This window comes from Neopsephotus bourkii, unplaced genomic scaffold (assembly GCF_033783945.1).
Source record: "Neopsephotus bourkii isolate Nb327-2 ecotype Australia unplaced genomic scaffold, CSIRO-AGI_Nbou_v1 NB_1572, whole genome shotgun sequence".
NCBI lineage: Eukaryota > Metazoa > Chordata > Aves > Psittaciformes > Psittacidae > Neopsephotus > Neopsephotus bourkii.
Window position 1 is genome coordinate 1108989 of NW_026902048.1, and position 15186 is coordinate 1124174.

At 42.6% G+C, this 15186-nt stretch overlaps 1 long non-coding RNA gene across 2 annotated transcripts in view; it reads right to left on the minus strand.

The window, feature by feature from the left end:
• LOC133221919 (uncharacterized) overlaps positions 1–15186 on the minus strand; it is a 175664-nt gene that overhangs the window by 123931 nt on the left and 36547 nt on the right. Inside the window, exons 5-6 of one of the 2 annotated variants that reach the window (XR_009728110.1) lie at positions 3129–3252; positions 1875–2003 (exon numbers count right to left, since the gene is read on the minus strand). This is a non-coding gene — a long non-coding RNA (uncharacterized LOC133221919). The remainder of the gene's footprint in view (positions 1–1874; positions 2004–3128; positions 3253–15186) is intronic. The other variant, XR_009728111.1, reaches the window with a different exon arrangement.

Consider the following 15186-nt stretch of genomic DNA (forward strand, 5'->3'; position numbering starts at 1 on the left):
AAAGGGAGTTGAGTTTCCAGAGCCCTTTATGATCTGAAGGGATTGTTTTCCCTCTGTCAACACAGTAAGCAAAATTATGAGGGTGAACGTATGGATTGAGAGGTTGTGTGAGAGGGCTGGCTGAAATTCAGGAGTCCTCTAGGCTGCCTCCTTTGAAGCCAACTTTCCCTTCATCACCAAAGTATTAAACTCTGCAAGTCAGCCCAAATGAACCACAGCCTCTGAAAGATCTAGTAGCTCCTTCTGATGACCTGAAGCAGGAGGAACATCCAGCCAGAGGCTGGTGCACTTCAGTGTACCATCACACCTCACAGCATCCACTCCCGCCCTGACTCCCTCATGTGCCTCTGGATACCAGCACAGGACCAAGCTTCAGCCCTTCTCAGTGAAGAATCCCAGAACCTCTAGTTAAGTTTCAGTGAGACAATCAGATCACATGCCCCATCCAGTTGCAGGACACAGATCAGAGTCTCTCCCACAGGTTTCTGAACCAGCTTTCAGGTTCATTAACTTTTGTTCCTCTACTGTAAAGTTTGGTTTAGATTCAAGCACTGTGCTAGCTTCTAAGTTCAGTTCTACTGCGAATGCCTCTATCAGTGCCTGGCAGCTCTTTACATTTCCAAGACAGCTCATCAAGTTAACGCAGGCTGCTATCTCTCTTCCTTCCAGTTTGACATTATCCACAAACAGTAAAACTTCTCCTATTCAATTCTCTTGCTACTCTTCAAAGGCTGAAAAAAGGGGGTAAAAAAGCCCCACCATAGTACAGTTGAAAGCCGGTAGGAAAGTTTATTTCTTGTGCTTTTTATTACCTTGCTGCCATTCCCTAGCCATAAGCTGGAAATGTTAAATTATTAAAAATACAGTATTAATCAACCAATTGAGTTGCCAGTTCTAATTTTGGATAGAAAAATGGACCAAGCAATAATCAAAGACTTACCAAAAAAGCAGATGGCTGGAGAGCACTTCTGGCAGTCATGCTACTCACACATGGGACCACTTGAGTTTAACAAATTGGACAACAGAGAGAGTACTGAAATGGAAATTGGGGCTCTACTCCATTCAAATTCTTTAAAATGTTTGTTTTGGATTTGTACCTCTGCTGCAATTTACAACTCGAGATTAGATATAGCAAGAGTAATATTCTTGACTAGAAGAAAAACAGAGTGATCCAACCGTTTGCCAAATCACACAGATTGTGTCCCTGTATACAAATAATGACAATGTATAAATGGTTTCTTAAATAAAACCTGGTACTAAACATGTCTTTTACTAACACAGCAATAAAGTTCTACTAAAGTAGCTGGAGCAAGACACAAGACACTTTCCTGACTCAAACCGCAAACCTTTTTCCAAGCAAGGCTCATATCTGCATGTAGACATGTCTAAGTGACACCAGCATGAAAAAGAAACCTATCGCAACTTGAGATTTCAGGGTTGTCTCCACAGAACACAGAGACCTCCTATGGCAAGTCAGACTACACCTCAAAGTTCCTTGTTCTAAAACCATGTCCTTCACTGGTTAGGAACTAAAGGGCAGTTGTTTCTGTTAGCTAGTTTTGAGACCATAAGGCACAGTGCAGTACTTTCTATTCAAACAGGGAGGGAAAACATCACAAAACCAATGTCAGTAGTATCAATACAAAGGCACACAGGTGTTAGGTGACACCAGAAAAGGAAATAAAAATGACTCATTCCATCAGTCTTGCTGTAAGAAATCAGTTACCTAAGTGTTTGACAGGAAAAACATGGAGGCCTTTGTCAGGGAGATGCCAGTTGCAGCTTAAAGTAAATGGATGGCCAAATATGATGTCACCTACCACAACCAAAAATTAAGATGAAAGTTCTGCTGGTCTCAGGGACCAGTCACTCACCAGGGAACCGGGGGTTTATATGCACGCCTTCCCGAAGACTCCAAAAATAACATTTTTCCATAGAGCAGAAATTCCTGTAGCCTTCACGCTTTTCCTTTCAGTCATGTTGCAATCCAAAGTGCCAGCCCTCTGTAATGAGGTCATCCGACAATGTAATTTGTAGAGTTTTATTCTGTCAAAATTGATCTTAGTATTTCTATAGCAACTAGATCAAAACAAAAGATGGAGCAGACAGAATAAGTCTCTCCCTGCCACCACCCAGATTTTTATATAAATATATATGTGTGTATATATAAAGCATTACACATATATAATGTTCATGATTCATCATTAAACGACGCTAGAAAAACAGCGCTGGAGAAATAGCAGCACAGAGGATAACATTTAAAACAAGAAATGTTAGCAAATGCGTAAACTGACATCAATAAAATGTTAAAAACAAGCAATTGTTCAGTTATCAAACACCTGGGAACAGAGTCTGTCTTTCCCATTAAATCCAGTCAGGAAAAGTTATTATCCATTTCTGGTTGGGATGGATGGAAATGAATACTTGTGTTTCTGACAGGACATGAAGAATGCAGTATCTTTCTCCCCGGAGAAAATCACACTTTAAACATGACTGTTAGGTTGTTAATGATTAAGAAGGCTTGACAGCTTTTATCTACCTAAGCTTAGCTTTGGAAGAGATGTTTGCAACAGATTTGCAAATGTCTGTCAATTTATTTTAGTGCCCCTGCAGGAGCTGAGCTGAGTCCAGCTGCTTGATTACAAAGCACCAGGGAAAACTCTGGATGTGGAACCCAATGCCATTTCCAATCAACTAACATGATTAATAGCACCACCACCCAGCCGCTTCCTTGCAAAACAAAGATTGATCCATTACAATGGTGGGATAAAAACCTGGATTTTCCTACAGACCAGTTTTTCTTAACATCAGAGTAGCTTCTGAACATTTCTTAGGAGATTTCAGTTAGATTCTGAACACAGACTGTCAAACACACACTGTGCAGGTGGACACGTACACCTCATGTAAGCACTGAAAGCCCAGAACAGCCACACAGTTCCTAACCTGGGCTTTAAGGAGCAGAGGAACCTCTCCTAATGTGTAACATGTACCTGTCTCCAGAAACCTGCGTAGTGTCACTTACAGCCTCTAGTTTAAAAACATGCAAGAGCTTCACATAGATCCCTAAAGTGGCTGGGCAGAAATTTCTGAGAATGGCATGACAGGTAGGAAAAGGAAGATGGACTCACTGTATCGCTGCAGGTCCCACTGCGGTTCTGCTGCTGGCTGCCATCTACGGAGGTCACCGCTGCATCAGCCATGGTGAGGGATTGTGGCTGGAAGGCAGTTTGTCTTCTAGGCCAAGTGCTACTGCTTGTTAAGAAAAGGAGAGAATGTGAAGTTAGAGAAATACTGTCATTTAAAAGAAACAAACACTCTCAAGAGCGGGGTATTTCTTTGACCCCAAGCTCTCCTGCTGGAACACAGAATTCCCCCATCGGTTTAAGAAGGGGGGTGTGATGGACAAAAAGTTCTTGGTGAATACAGGAATAAAATTCTGTGCACGGCTAATTTGAAGCACAGGAATGTTTCCACAGATTACTCACCCTCCTAAAATTAAACACACTCAAGCCTTTCACCTGAGTAAAGACCCTGACCCTGCAAAGCACTCTTCCACTTGATGGCAATTCCCTTGAGTAACGCAGAGAAGAATTAAGTCCTGGCAGAAGCTGAACTATGGATTCATACTGAATTTGAAGATGCTTCTAAAACAACTTCTATCTATACATGGTCTTGTAGTACTGACATTTCAAAGCTTATTATACAACTGACACAGACATTGGCATGTCTTATATACTACAGATTATAAAATACCATATAAATATATTTATAAATGCACGCATAGAGCTGTTACTTTATTTTAACTTCAAAAAATCACTGATCTGCTGCTGCAGCAGGAGATGCAAAACACTGACTTAGGCAAGAATGCTTAAGAAGTATAAAATAAAAGAAGCTGTGAATTTCTTCCTAATTATCACCAGTTTCTGACTGTGAGAGAAGATGTGCCTTTTCCATGTGAAACCCGTCATTACCCCCTTCCTTCCAATAAAGGCTATCAACATTGAACTTAGAAGTTCCAGTCTGCATCCAGTTTACAGGCTTTACCATCCTGGCGCTTTGAAATGGCGCTTGGAGAAGGCACATCAGAAAAAAACTGGAGGAAATTGGAGCTAAAAAAGATTTTAAAATAAAACCAGTATTTATGTCTCCCAAATGGGAAGTTTGGAGCAGCGAGGGCAGGAAACGGTATTTAAGCTGATTACCCGAGCAAAGCCCTCTGCCTTTTCAGCAGTGCCGCGGTCCCTCAGTAAACCCATTTAAATTAATTGGGGTTTGGAGCAGGGGGAAGGGGGGGAGATGTCAAATTTTATCTGGCGTGTTAGTGACGGGCGGCTGGAGAGGGGCTTTCAGCCCCGGTAATTGGGCCTGTTTGCTCCCCCGCCACCACCGCTTTGACATGCAATGTTCTAATAACCCACAGCGCAGGTGGCCGCCGGTGTCAGCCCTGCCTGTCCCTTCCTCTCAGCACCCGCTCGGCTGAGCAGGCTGCCCTAGGCCCAGTGGCCATTAACCCCAATGCTCTCGGCGTGTCGCTTAGCAACCGATTAAGTAGCCGGGATCTTTAACATTTGTACCAGAAATTCACACAAATGGAAGTCTTTTGGGCCACGCTGGCCTCAGAGACATGGATCTTATTATGCGTTTTACCTAATTATGAAGCAAAGGCAAGCGGAGCGTGGTTTCCTTGGGCGATAATTCCATGGGTGTTTGCATCCCCAGAAAAATTACATCTTCTCATTCACACTTGCACATAACTGACTAGACAAATAATATTATCATAGTGGGAAGAGCCAAAATTAGAAAGGAAATACTGCAACGTTTAGATTTAATCTGGTGAGCATTAGATCATGATTCACTTTGACATAAAAGCTCAAGAGCACATTTAACTGGGACAAAGCATACTGCGATGTTTTAAACGAGAAGGAAATAAGTCTGATGTTTCATGGGCTGCAGTCTTTGCTGTTGAAATTCTAATAACTGCCTACACTCTGCACTTGTGTTGTACCTAATGAATCGGGTTTAAGTTTCAGAAAACTTCAACAAATTGGACGATCTTATTTGCTTCTGACTTTCCAACAAAGAGCAGGTTTTCAACAGAACAGAACAGAAAACTGACAACAAAACCCCCCTCAGCTTCCAATCACCACACTCCATTCATTTTTACCGTATTTCACAGCAGCATTTTAAAAATAAGCATATTTTTTGATGAAAGATGTTGTAAAGAGGTACGTATTCACACATCATAAGCAAAACTGGCATTGTTGTTTTCCAGCATCCACAGTTAAATACCCCATAGTGGATACACAGCAATGCTTCTCCAAGTCTAGAACCTGCTCAAGCCTCAGGAAGTTTTCATTTACCAAATAAAACAGTGAATTCATTCTCCATATGAAACAGTGGCTGACTCAACACAAGTTTTGGAGATGGCTTAACCCACTGTCTGTGCCTGCCTCAGTCCAAGGATACCAATAAATCTCCCATGTCCATGTTTCCAGCGTAACCTGCGTTTTTCCTTATGATTTGTGTTCATTGAAACACATTTCCTTCATGCAGCAACTGGAATGAACAAATCTAGAAAGAAACCAGACCACAGAAACCAAGCTGCTAACTCTTTCTCACATGGGCACATACAATGCCAGGTCCCAGAAGCTGCTGTGATTGTCTGGATACGGTCCTCTTACGAACCCAGCTGAGTGTGGCAGGGCTCTGTAAGCAACTGCAATTTCAAGGCAGATAAATGTTATGTAAACTCAAATTTTGCAGCTTTATCATTGTGTATCTTTCATGCCAAGTGGCTCCTTACATAGAAAGCAAACATCATGGAGTTTATTTCAAAAAAACCAAAACACAAGTTTACAGTTCTGCTTGGCCTAAGGCTTGTTTATAAACACAGGAGCAGATCGGCCTTATTACAATGGGAATGGCAGAAAAAAACCCCATTTTCAAGCTGAATATGAGCCAACAGTGAGCTTTCAGCAAGTAAGGCAAAGTGGGCTTTATCTGAAGCATGGCCCTGGCCTCACTGGTCTGATGAAGAGATGCTGATTTTCTAATAGCAGCCTCCAAGGAAGTAGCTTACACTGAATCCCCTTACTTGAAGTGAAATTATAGTGGCAACAGAGCCAAACTTCTCACTTGACATAGATGACAGAACAGGGGCAGTACCAAAAATGGTGTCTTGGCAAGTTCAGATTGGAGATTAGGAAGAATACTTTCAGAAGAAAGGTGGTGCAGCCCTAGAGCAGGTCACCAGAGAGGCAGAGGATCTCAGTTCTTCAAGGTGCTTCATGCTAAACACGCGCCTTTTGACATTTGCGTTTTCAGTGACAAAGCATCCTGTTAAGGAATTCTTGATCAGGTACTGGAGGAACCACGGATGTTTGGCACTCAACTACCCAGTAAAATTCATAAAAGGACCTGGTCTTTCTTCTTTAAATACCCAAATGCCTTTCAAAATCTTATCATAAACTGCCTAATAACTGCAGCTCCATGCTCTGCACCCCCAGGATACAGAACCATCTGGGGGTTTCATTCATATGCAAACCCTTGCACTTTATCCCAGTGGACTATTCTCTATTAATACAGACTTAGTCAGAGTAAAAGTGCAGGATCTGGCCATAGAACTTGCCTCACAAGAGAAACTCCACATATTTGAAAAGATTATCAGCCAACTACAGTGCTTTCTACTGGAGAAACAGTTACTCAGTTAAGATAAACAAAGAAATTCCCATGCACTGAAAAGGAAAACCTATTAACTGATTAAACATGTGAATCAGTTGATAAAACTGGTTATCAAAGTTCTGAAAACATTTTTAACAATGACCCTTCCTGCCATTTTTAACAATGACCCATAAAAGCTAGAATAATTCAGTGCTTTACAGGAAACCAGCTGGAGAGAAAACAGAACGTATTTCTGATCTAAGAAGCTGCAGCTCTGCCCTGGGAGCTGACAGATTTAGACACCAATTATCAGTGAATTAGTGATAAACATTTTTAATACCAATTAAAAGCTTTGGATAAATTTTTGCAAAGGTTTCTAACTGTTTTCAGCACATAAAAAGATTACCAGTCTTATCCCATCTGGTGTTCTAATTCATTCCTTGATGGTCAAGAGAGAATACTGGTGCCAGATTAAGGGGTTCTGGTTAAGCAACATCATTACAATTGCTCAGCTGCAAAGCATGGACAGAACCTTCTGTGTTTAAAGAAAATGCAGCCATGAACTTCAGGTGGAGATTTATATTTTCCCCAAATTCAGATAAATACTCAGTTCTGAGGCACTTTTCAGACTATTCTGCACAAATGCTTGACATCTATTCCCCTTCCTCATATCCTTTGCATTAGCCCTGTAAAACAGCTGTTAACCAAAATACATCCCAATCCTGAACTCCTCTTCTGCATGGCTTCATGGCAAGTACAACGTCTACAGCTCTCTTTTTCATTTCATTTCATTATCAGAAAAGTCAGTCTAGCTAAAAAGCAATATCACAAGTCAGAGAAATCCCAGAACACAAGAGGTTTCCACCAGGGTCTTGTAGACTGTTCTAATAGTTAGCCAAGATTTTGACATAAAACTTTTCCATCAACTAAGGGCTTTTTAAGAAGTCCTAGAAAAAGATTCAAGCTTTCTTCCAATTACTGCAGAGCACTGGAAGTAAGTTAAAAAGGTCAGTATTTAAACATTTGGCTTTACAATGATCTTAAAACAATCCAGTCTTTGTACAAAAAACCCTCTCTCAGCCTTCTCATAAGCTGAAATAATAAGGCAGAGAGAATTAAAAGCCAGAGTTAAAAGCCAGTATTCTATTTTCGTTCCAGAAACACAACATTTAAAAGTAATCAAACAAGGCATTTGTTAACAGAAGAGCATAAATAAGATGAAAATGACCAGAGGTTTCAAATTTTGACGTCTGCTACCATTTCTGGGAACTTCATATTGCAAAGGCATGGCTAGCTCATGGTATAGAAAGACCCTATTTGTTTGGCTGCAGCCTGATCCCAGTACTGATGATGCCTGTGCTTTTGGAAGAGGAAGAAACCAAGAAGTTCAGAGGGTTCTTTTTAACAGATTTACATGTATTCTAAGGCTATGATGGATTTGGAATACAGCTGAGACCCACGCAGACCCTGGGTTTGGAGGGAAGCAACGCACTCAGCACCTCTCTGTAAAGAGCTCTTCAGGTCACAAATCTAAAAGGAGATGAATACACAGGGTTTGATACTTTCAGTTCTGTAATTTGCAAAAGAAGTAGAAACTGCCCAGCTCATATACTTAAGATCATGTTGCACTGTTTTGGTCTACAGAAACAAAGCAGTAGTAGAACACTATGTTCTCCCCACCACCTTCCTCCCACTGCCCCCTCTCCACAGCGGGAAGCTCCCAGTGGGAGCCACTCACTGCCTTTCAGAGGGGTTTAACTGTGTGTGAACAGAAATTCACTACAAGTTTCTATATAATTCCTGGCTCAAGCAGTTCCTCTTTCTCTCTGTGAGCTGGGCTCCATCTGTACTTTGTGTAAAGCAGAAATGTGGTTTTCCCCACTGACACTACAAAACTCTAAAATACTCCCTGAAACTAGATTAAGTGTAAAAATGTACAGTCAGTTTTGCAACCTTTCATTTCTCCTTTTATCCCGTGCTTTGGAGCAGCCCCATCTGAGATCAGCACAGCCATTTTGCAAACCCAACCCCTACATTTTTACAGAACCTGCTTGGTTTCAGATGTTTCAGTTACCAGGAGCTCAGCCTGAAGAATTTGAAGGTTTTCAGAGCTTTCAAGTCACCTTTTTCCTGACAGCCCAGAACCAAGGTGCCCACAGCAATGTCCGAACATTTCCAGTGCCTGTTAACAGACACTTGGTTACCTATAAATACATTTAAAGCTATAGCCTCTTTATACATCCCAGTTGTATCAGTATTCAATTAAATGGTTTTCCTATTCTACTTAGATATTTTTGCAGTTACACATAATATACACTCTTTGTTCTTCTTCCAGGGCTGAAATTTGAGCAGAGCTGTAAAAGCATAAAGCACCAATACCCAGACTCATGATACAGCTCAAGAGAGAATAGTGCATCAGGTAATTGATAACACATAGAAAATATCTATGCTTTGATACAGATACAGCTGTGTCCATAGAACAGGGATGAGCAGTCCTAATATTGCAGCAAGGGCAAATATAAAACTTCCATTTTAAAAAGCCTGTGTGCATACAGTGAGTTGTTACCTCTAACATGGATTGAACCCTCTAGCAGCTGCGAGTTGTCTTGTGAGTGAAAACACTGCTGGGATGGAGAAATGTCTCAGCATGACCTGTTGATGTGACTCATTCAACGATCCCCACCGCAACCTGCTGAGCAGCAGTGGCAGGACTCTGCGATGGGGGACACATGGCACAGAGCTGCCCTGTGCACTACTCATACGTGCTGGAGATTGAGGGGTAAAACTGGAGAGGACAAAAAGAAGGATGGAAAAAAAGAGAGATTCAAGTGAAAAGCAGAGAACTTTAATTTCTCAAAGGAAAAAAGAAATAAAGGGGAAGTTACAAAAGAAATCAGAGATCAAAAATCCCCTTTGCAACATGCAAACACTTTTTGTAGCTACAGCATCATTTTCAAACTCAGGTTTCAAGCTTTGCAGATGAAGGCAAAAGCATTAGATAAATAACACCCATGTCCAGTCCTTCCTATAGCTCAGGCCAGATCAAAGCCAGACATGGCACGCCAGACTTTCCTCCTCTTTGCTACTGGGAATTCTTGACAACTCCTGTTGACCAGGGGAGGGTGCTTTATTGCTCACAGATGCAGCCTGACTCATCATTTGCAGCTTGATGCTGCATTAGGCATCCCTTTGATTGTCAGCAAGGCCGCAGACAGTTTGCTCTCAAAATGGCAATTCAAATGTGCATTCCCATGGAGCACTGAGGTTTGTGGTCACCTTGGAAGGGACCTTAAAACTCATCCAGTTCCAACCCCCCTGCCATGGGCAGGGACACCTTCCACTAGAGCAGCTTGCTCCAAGCAGCTTGGCAGAGTGACAGTAGAACTTCTTGAGTTCTTCCTCAGCCCTGCAAAGGGAACACAGAAGTCTCAGTGATGCCTTTAGTTCTTCCCTAGCTGATAACTGATGTAGCTCCTTTTCAAATCGAATAATTCAACTGAATTGCCACAGACTGACAAAACAAAGCAACTGTGTCAAATCTGCAGTTTTCCTAAGAGAGCTAAAGGGGGAAAAAAGAGTTAACAGTAACCCTGCTCTGTCTCAGAATGCCTTTATTTAAAAGTAAACCATGTGTTAAAAAAATAAGAAAGAAAAAAAAAATCCCTGTCTGTAACATTATAGTTTTCAAAGATTGTGCAGCCAGGAATTACAGATAAGCCCTCTTAAGACCATAAAGAGAAATCTTTTGATAGTGCTCAGCATATTGAACTGGCTTCTCCCAGTATTTGGAGTAATAAAGCTGTCAAGCAACCCAGAAAAGGAGAGCTAAGCATTTCAAGACTCAGACACATGAACTGCTATTAACCTGCATTAACATGTAATTGTTGCTGTGAGCACATTGTTCTCAGTGTCAAGTGCTTGTAAAGGACACAAGGAAAATCTTTCCATGGGAGACAGGACAGGGTAACTGCTGCACTGTCCTATACATTTATGACACAGTCTTCCTGGCGAGCCCTAAACTGGTATGTAGGAGTTATTCCTGGAAACTTCCCATATGGTTAGTAAATTTCAGAAGGCAAAGATAAGTTATTTCACTTTAATAACTTCCATGTTTTACATCACACCAAGTAGTTGCTAGTTTGCTGCAGTCTAAGAGCTGAATGAGCAATTTCAATATGATCTTATATGACTGCTTCAAGTCACTGAACAGCCTACAAGTCTCAGAAAGGCAGCAGGGGGTCAGGGATTGTTTGCTTCAAAGCTTTGAGATATCCCGGCCAAATCAAACAGGTAATATGGCAGAAGGAGGTTTAGGATACAACTTCAACGGATCATCTTCAACACTGACAGGCTGAGAGAGCTGGCCTGGTTCAGTCTGGAGAAGAGAAGGATCCAGGAAGACTTTAGAGCAGCTTCCAGTGCCTAAAGGGGCTGACAAGGGCCTGTAGGGACAGCACAAGGGGAACGGCTTGAACCTGCCAGAGAGGAGACTGAGCTGAGCTCTTAGGCAGAAGCTCTTCCCTGTGAGGATACTGAGGTGCTGGCACAGGGTGCCCAGAGAAGCCGTGGCTGCCCCATCCCTGGCAGTGTTCAAGGCCAGGTTGGAGAGAGGGGCTTGGAGCAAGCTGCTCCAGTGGAAGGGGTCCCTGCCCATGGCAGGGGTTGGAGCTGGATGAGGTTTAAGGTCACTTCAACCCAAAACCAGTCTAGGATTCTATGATGATTCTATGATCTTCCATTCACTAAAGCTGGCTATGTCTGAAGTGGATGGGGACACACTTGAAACCATTTGGATGCAAATCCAGGCTATGAAGCACTATTACATGAACAGCTTTTTGGACCTGGCTGCAAAGCCCACACAAAGCCTATTGCACATCACCTGGAATCAGTAGCTCAGAAGTCCCTGCACTGCTCCCTCAGGCACAGTGAAGATGCACCTTTTAAGATACAACAGAAGTGAGATTGAGAGGGGGTACACAAAGCTCTCTGTAGATACATCCCAAGGGCAAACAGCGGGAATAAGAGCCATATAATCCGAAGGAAAACATTTGCACAACAAGCAGTGGATATAAGCCAGCCATTAATGAACTTCTGCTAGAAATAAGAAAAAGGTGCAGAAAGATTCTGGCACAATCTTCCAACAGGATGGGAGAAGCAGAAACCACACAACAATGTTACTGTGCTTTAAAACGGTTGTTTATAAATCCCAGAGAAGATGAGAGGACTCAGTGACCTGTGACTGCAGGGACTGGACTAGCTCAGCTCTTACCCCAGGCCCGTGCTCCATGATCCCCCAAACCCTTCCTTTCCAGCCAACGCAGTGTTCTGGCATGGTTAATGCTCATGAATTACATGGGTATCACCAAACAGATGATGCAGGAGTATTCTCAGAGAGCAAGATATGATTGCATAGGGAGTTCACAGAATGGCTTGGGTTGGAAGGGACCTCTAAAGATTGTCTAGTCCAAACCCCAGGGCTGCTTCTCTGAGTCCTGCTGTGCTCCCTTAAAGAGATTGCTCCTGGCCAGGTAGTTCTGGTTAACCTTCCAGTGACTGAAGTAAAGGCCAGCACATCAGCATGTACTGCTGAGCAGGTAATCATGAACTCGACTCTCCAGGTTTCATAAAAGCAGAGTAGAAGCTGAAGGTGCATTTATTCCTTTGGGTTTCATTCCACGCATTGTAATCTGCCTCCCTCACCTTTCACCATCTTGCTTTAACAAATATAGCCTGGGGGGATTTCAGAGCCTGTATCTTCACCTCAGGTTAAAGTGGTTGCTGATGACAGACAGGGCTAAGCACGCGCACTCAGAACCTGAGCTCTCAGGCCAGAAGCACGTAGCTAAACTTTGCCAAATTACTTTCAGAAAAGCCCTGATTGAAAGGGATCTTCATTGTAAAATGCTGAAAGACACACACAGAAACCCCTGAAACCACGGAATGGCACAGGCAAGAGGCAGGAAACAGCCTGACTCTCACAGAACTGCTCATTTTCAGCTGATGACCACATCGGTTTAATGTGTTCCAGAGCAAATGCCCTTCCACGCAGGATCCACGCACAATCCTACCCAATGGCCAGCCTCACTTCCACTGTGGCTGGATGGGCTGCAGAGTCCTTTAGAGCTGAAGGAAGCTCAGGTCTGCTGAAATTTATACAGGCAATGCAAATGTCTCTTTCCATGGAATTGCATCAAACCACTTCTGCTCCCTATTTTATCTCCTGTCTAAACACAACTGCTGCTCAAAGATTCAGTCATCAGAGTTGGTGTAACCCTGCCTGTCTAATGATCGTGCATTTCCTGCACTCCTTCATACATCCTCATCATGGGATACTTTTGCTGGAGATGCTCTGAGGATGAGGCTAACAAAAAAAAAAAGAAATAGAATACATACATATTCCCTATCCAGCTATTTCTGTGGCATCCCCAACACTGGAGATGCCTACGGGCTGTATTAGGACTGCTTGTGCACAACCTACGTAAGTCCATATTCCATCTGGAAGATGACATGTAAAGGTTTGGTAAAGAGGAGTTTTCCTGATCAGCTCAAGCTTCCACTTCTCAGAATACAAGAACAGAACAAGGATTAAACACTGTTAATGCATGCCATTCTCCTTCACTTTCCTGGCAGTGGCATCCTTTCATGTGGTAGTTTGTTTTCCTACAAAACGATTTCAGAAATACATTTCTCCAAACATCTGGAAAACATCCACTGGCTCTGCCCACCGGAGCAGGAACCAGAGAAAATCAGATTGTCTGTGTACTGCCAGGGCCATATTTGTGGATTACCTCTGCCCTCCTCCAAAGGCTGGCTTCAGAGCTCGTTCTGTGGTTACCTGAAAGCCTGCCATTGCCTCCTGAGAGCGTGTCACAACACCGCTCCTGATGCGTTGAAGCCTTTGGTGCCTCTGTCCCTGACAGCAGTGGCTCCTTTTAATCCTTCCCAGTTGACACAGATCATCCTGGGATGAAGTAACTCATATTCTATGCTTAAATCATTAAACAAAGAACAAGCAGCAGCTCACCTCTGATGACTGAACTAATTCTTATGCAGAACAAGCTCTTTTCCTAGGCCTGGGTCAAAGCTCATTTTCATAGTGGGCAGAAGAAGGAGCAGGGAAGGCCTGGGGTTCTCCTTAAGGCACTGGCAAGCAGGGGTCTGTACCATCATCCTGCTCTTTCAGTATCCACAACACCACTAAACATCTCATAAGAGATCACACTCCTCCCTCTGTCAAGTGCAACTCTAGGTGCCTTTTCCATTCTGATTCCAGCACCCCTGTTGACTGAGAGCCCCAGGAAGCTCACTGCCTCTGCACAGAAGACATGGACTGTCTTGAGCAATGTACACCCAAATGGTTTAATCTTCATTCCCAAGATATATTCAGCCTTCTTTAAATCTTCTTGAGAGAAAGGGCAGGACAGTGACTGCCAGGATTCACCATCCAACAGTTCCCTTTTGTCATGGAAGAGATACAATAACTGACAGGAACCAAGATTTAGGATACGATGGCTTTCAGTAACCATTTCATTGCATTGAATGTATCTGAGCAGCAAAAGGAAACATCAACAAATTCCAGATGCAGAATGTAATTACGTTTGGATGGCAAAATGTTTCATATTGTTTTCTATGGGGGAAAAAAACCCTCATCATTAAAGCAGTGGAATTTCAGTAAACTATGTTTTGGGTTCCAGCCCAGAATAGTTACACTTGGCAGTTCAGAGGCATGGGTAAAATATTCCAAGGTTCATAAATCCTTGACTTTAATTTGTAGATATAGGTTACAGTTTGAGTATCACTGCAAGGGGGTAAATCACGCTCCCACCTAAACAGTTGCCAAAGGGTTTGTAGATATAGGTTACAGTTTGAGTATCACTGCAAGGAGGTAAATCATGCTCCCACCTAAAGAGTTGCCAAAGGGCGTTGTACCAACCTTTTCAGATCTGTTGGGCAGCTTTAGGAAAACCATACATCAATGTCTTTTGGGCTCCTATGTCACTCAGATATCATATACTCATCGCAGAAGGCTTCCTTGGCTCTGCAGCACCTCTTTGAACTTACATGCTTAGATGGTGGTGACCCATGAAGGGAAAAGATACCTTAAGGTGGGCTGGACATGAACAAGATGTTTCCTCTCTCACGTGAGGTTACATCAATTATCCAGTCCTGCAGGCTCATTATGAGGAGGCAGTTTGGAACTGTTAGGAATTAATTTGTAAAACAAAAAAACCCAGCAGCATTCAGTGGCCTATGAAGAATTGAATTTAATTTGCATGCTCTGGAACAAGTTAAAGGGTTCCAGAAGCACATGGTGATGAAGAAAGCAGCTAATAATGGCTGGAAAGAGCTTCTTGACTAAGATCTCCTCAGATACTAGAAACATCTTCACACTTCTCTCAGAGCTTGGGTTCTTTGCTGTGTTAAATTCAGGGTTTAAGAAACTGGTACACAAGATTTATTGGTAAGATGCTGTAAAACTCCTTATTGGTAAGATGCTGTAAAACTCCTTACACAATCTCCTTACAA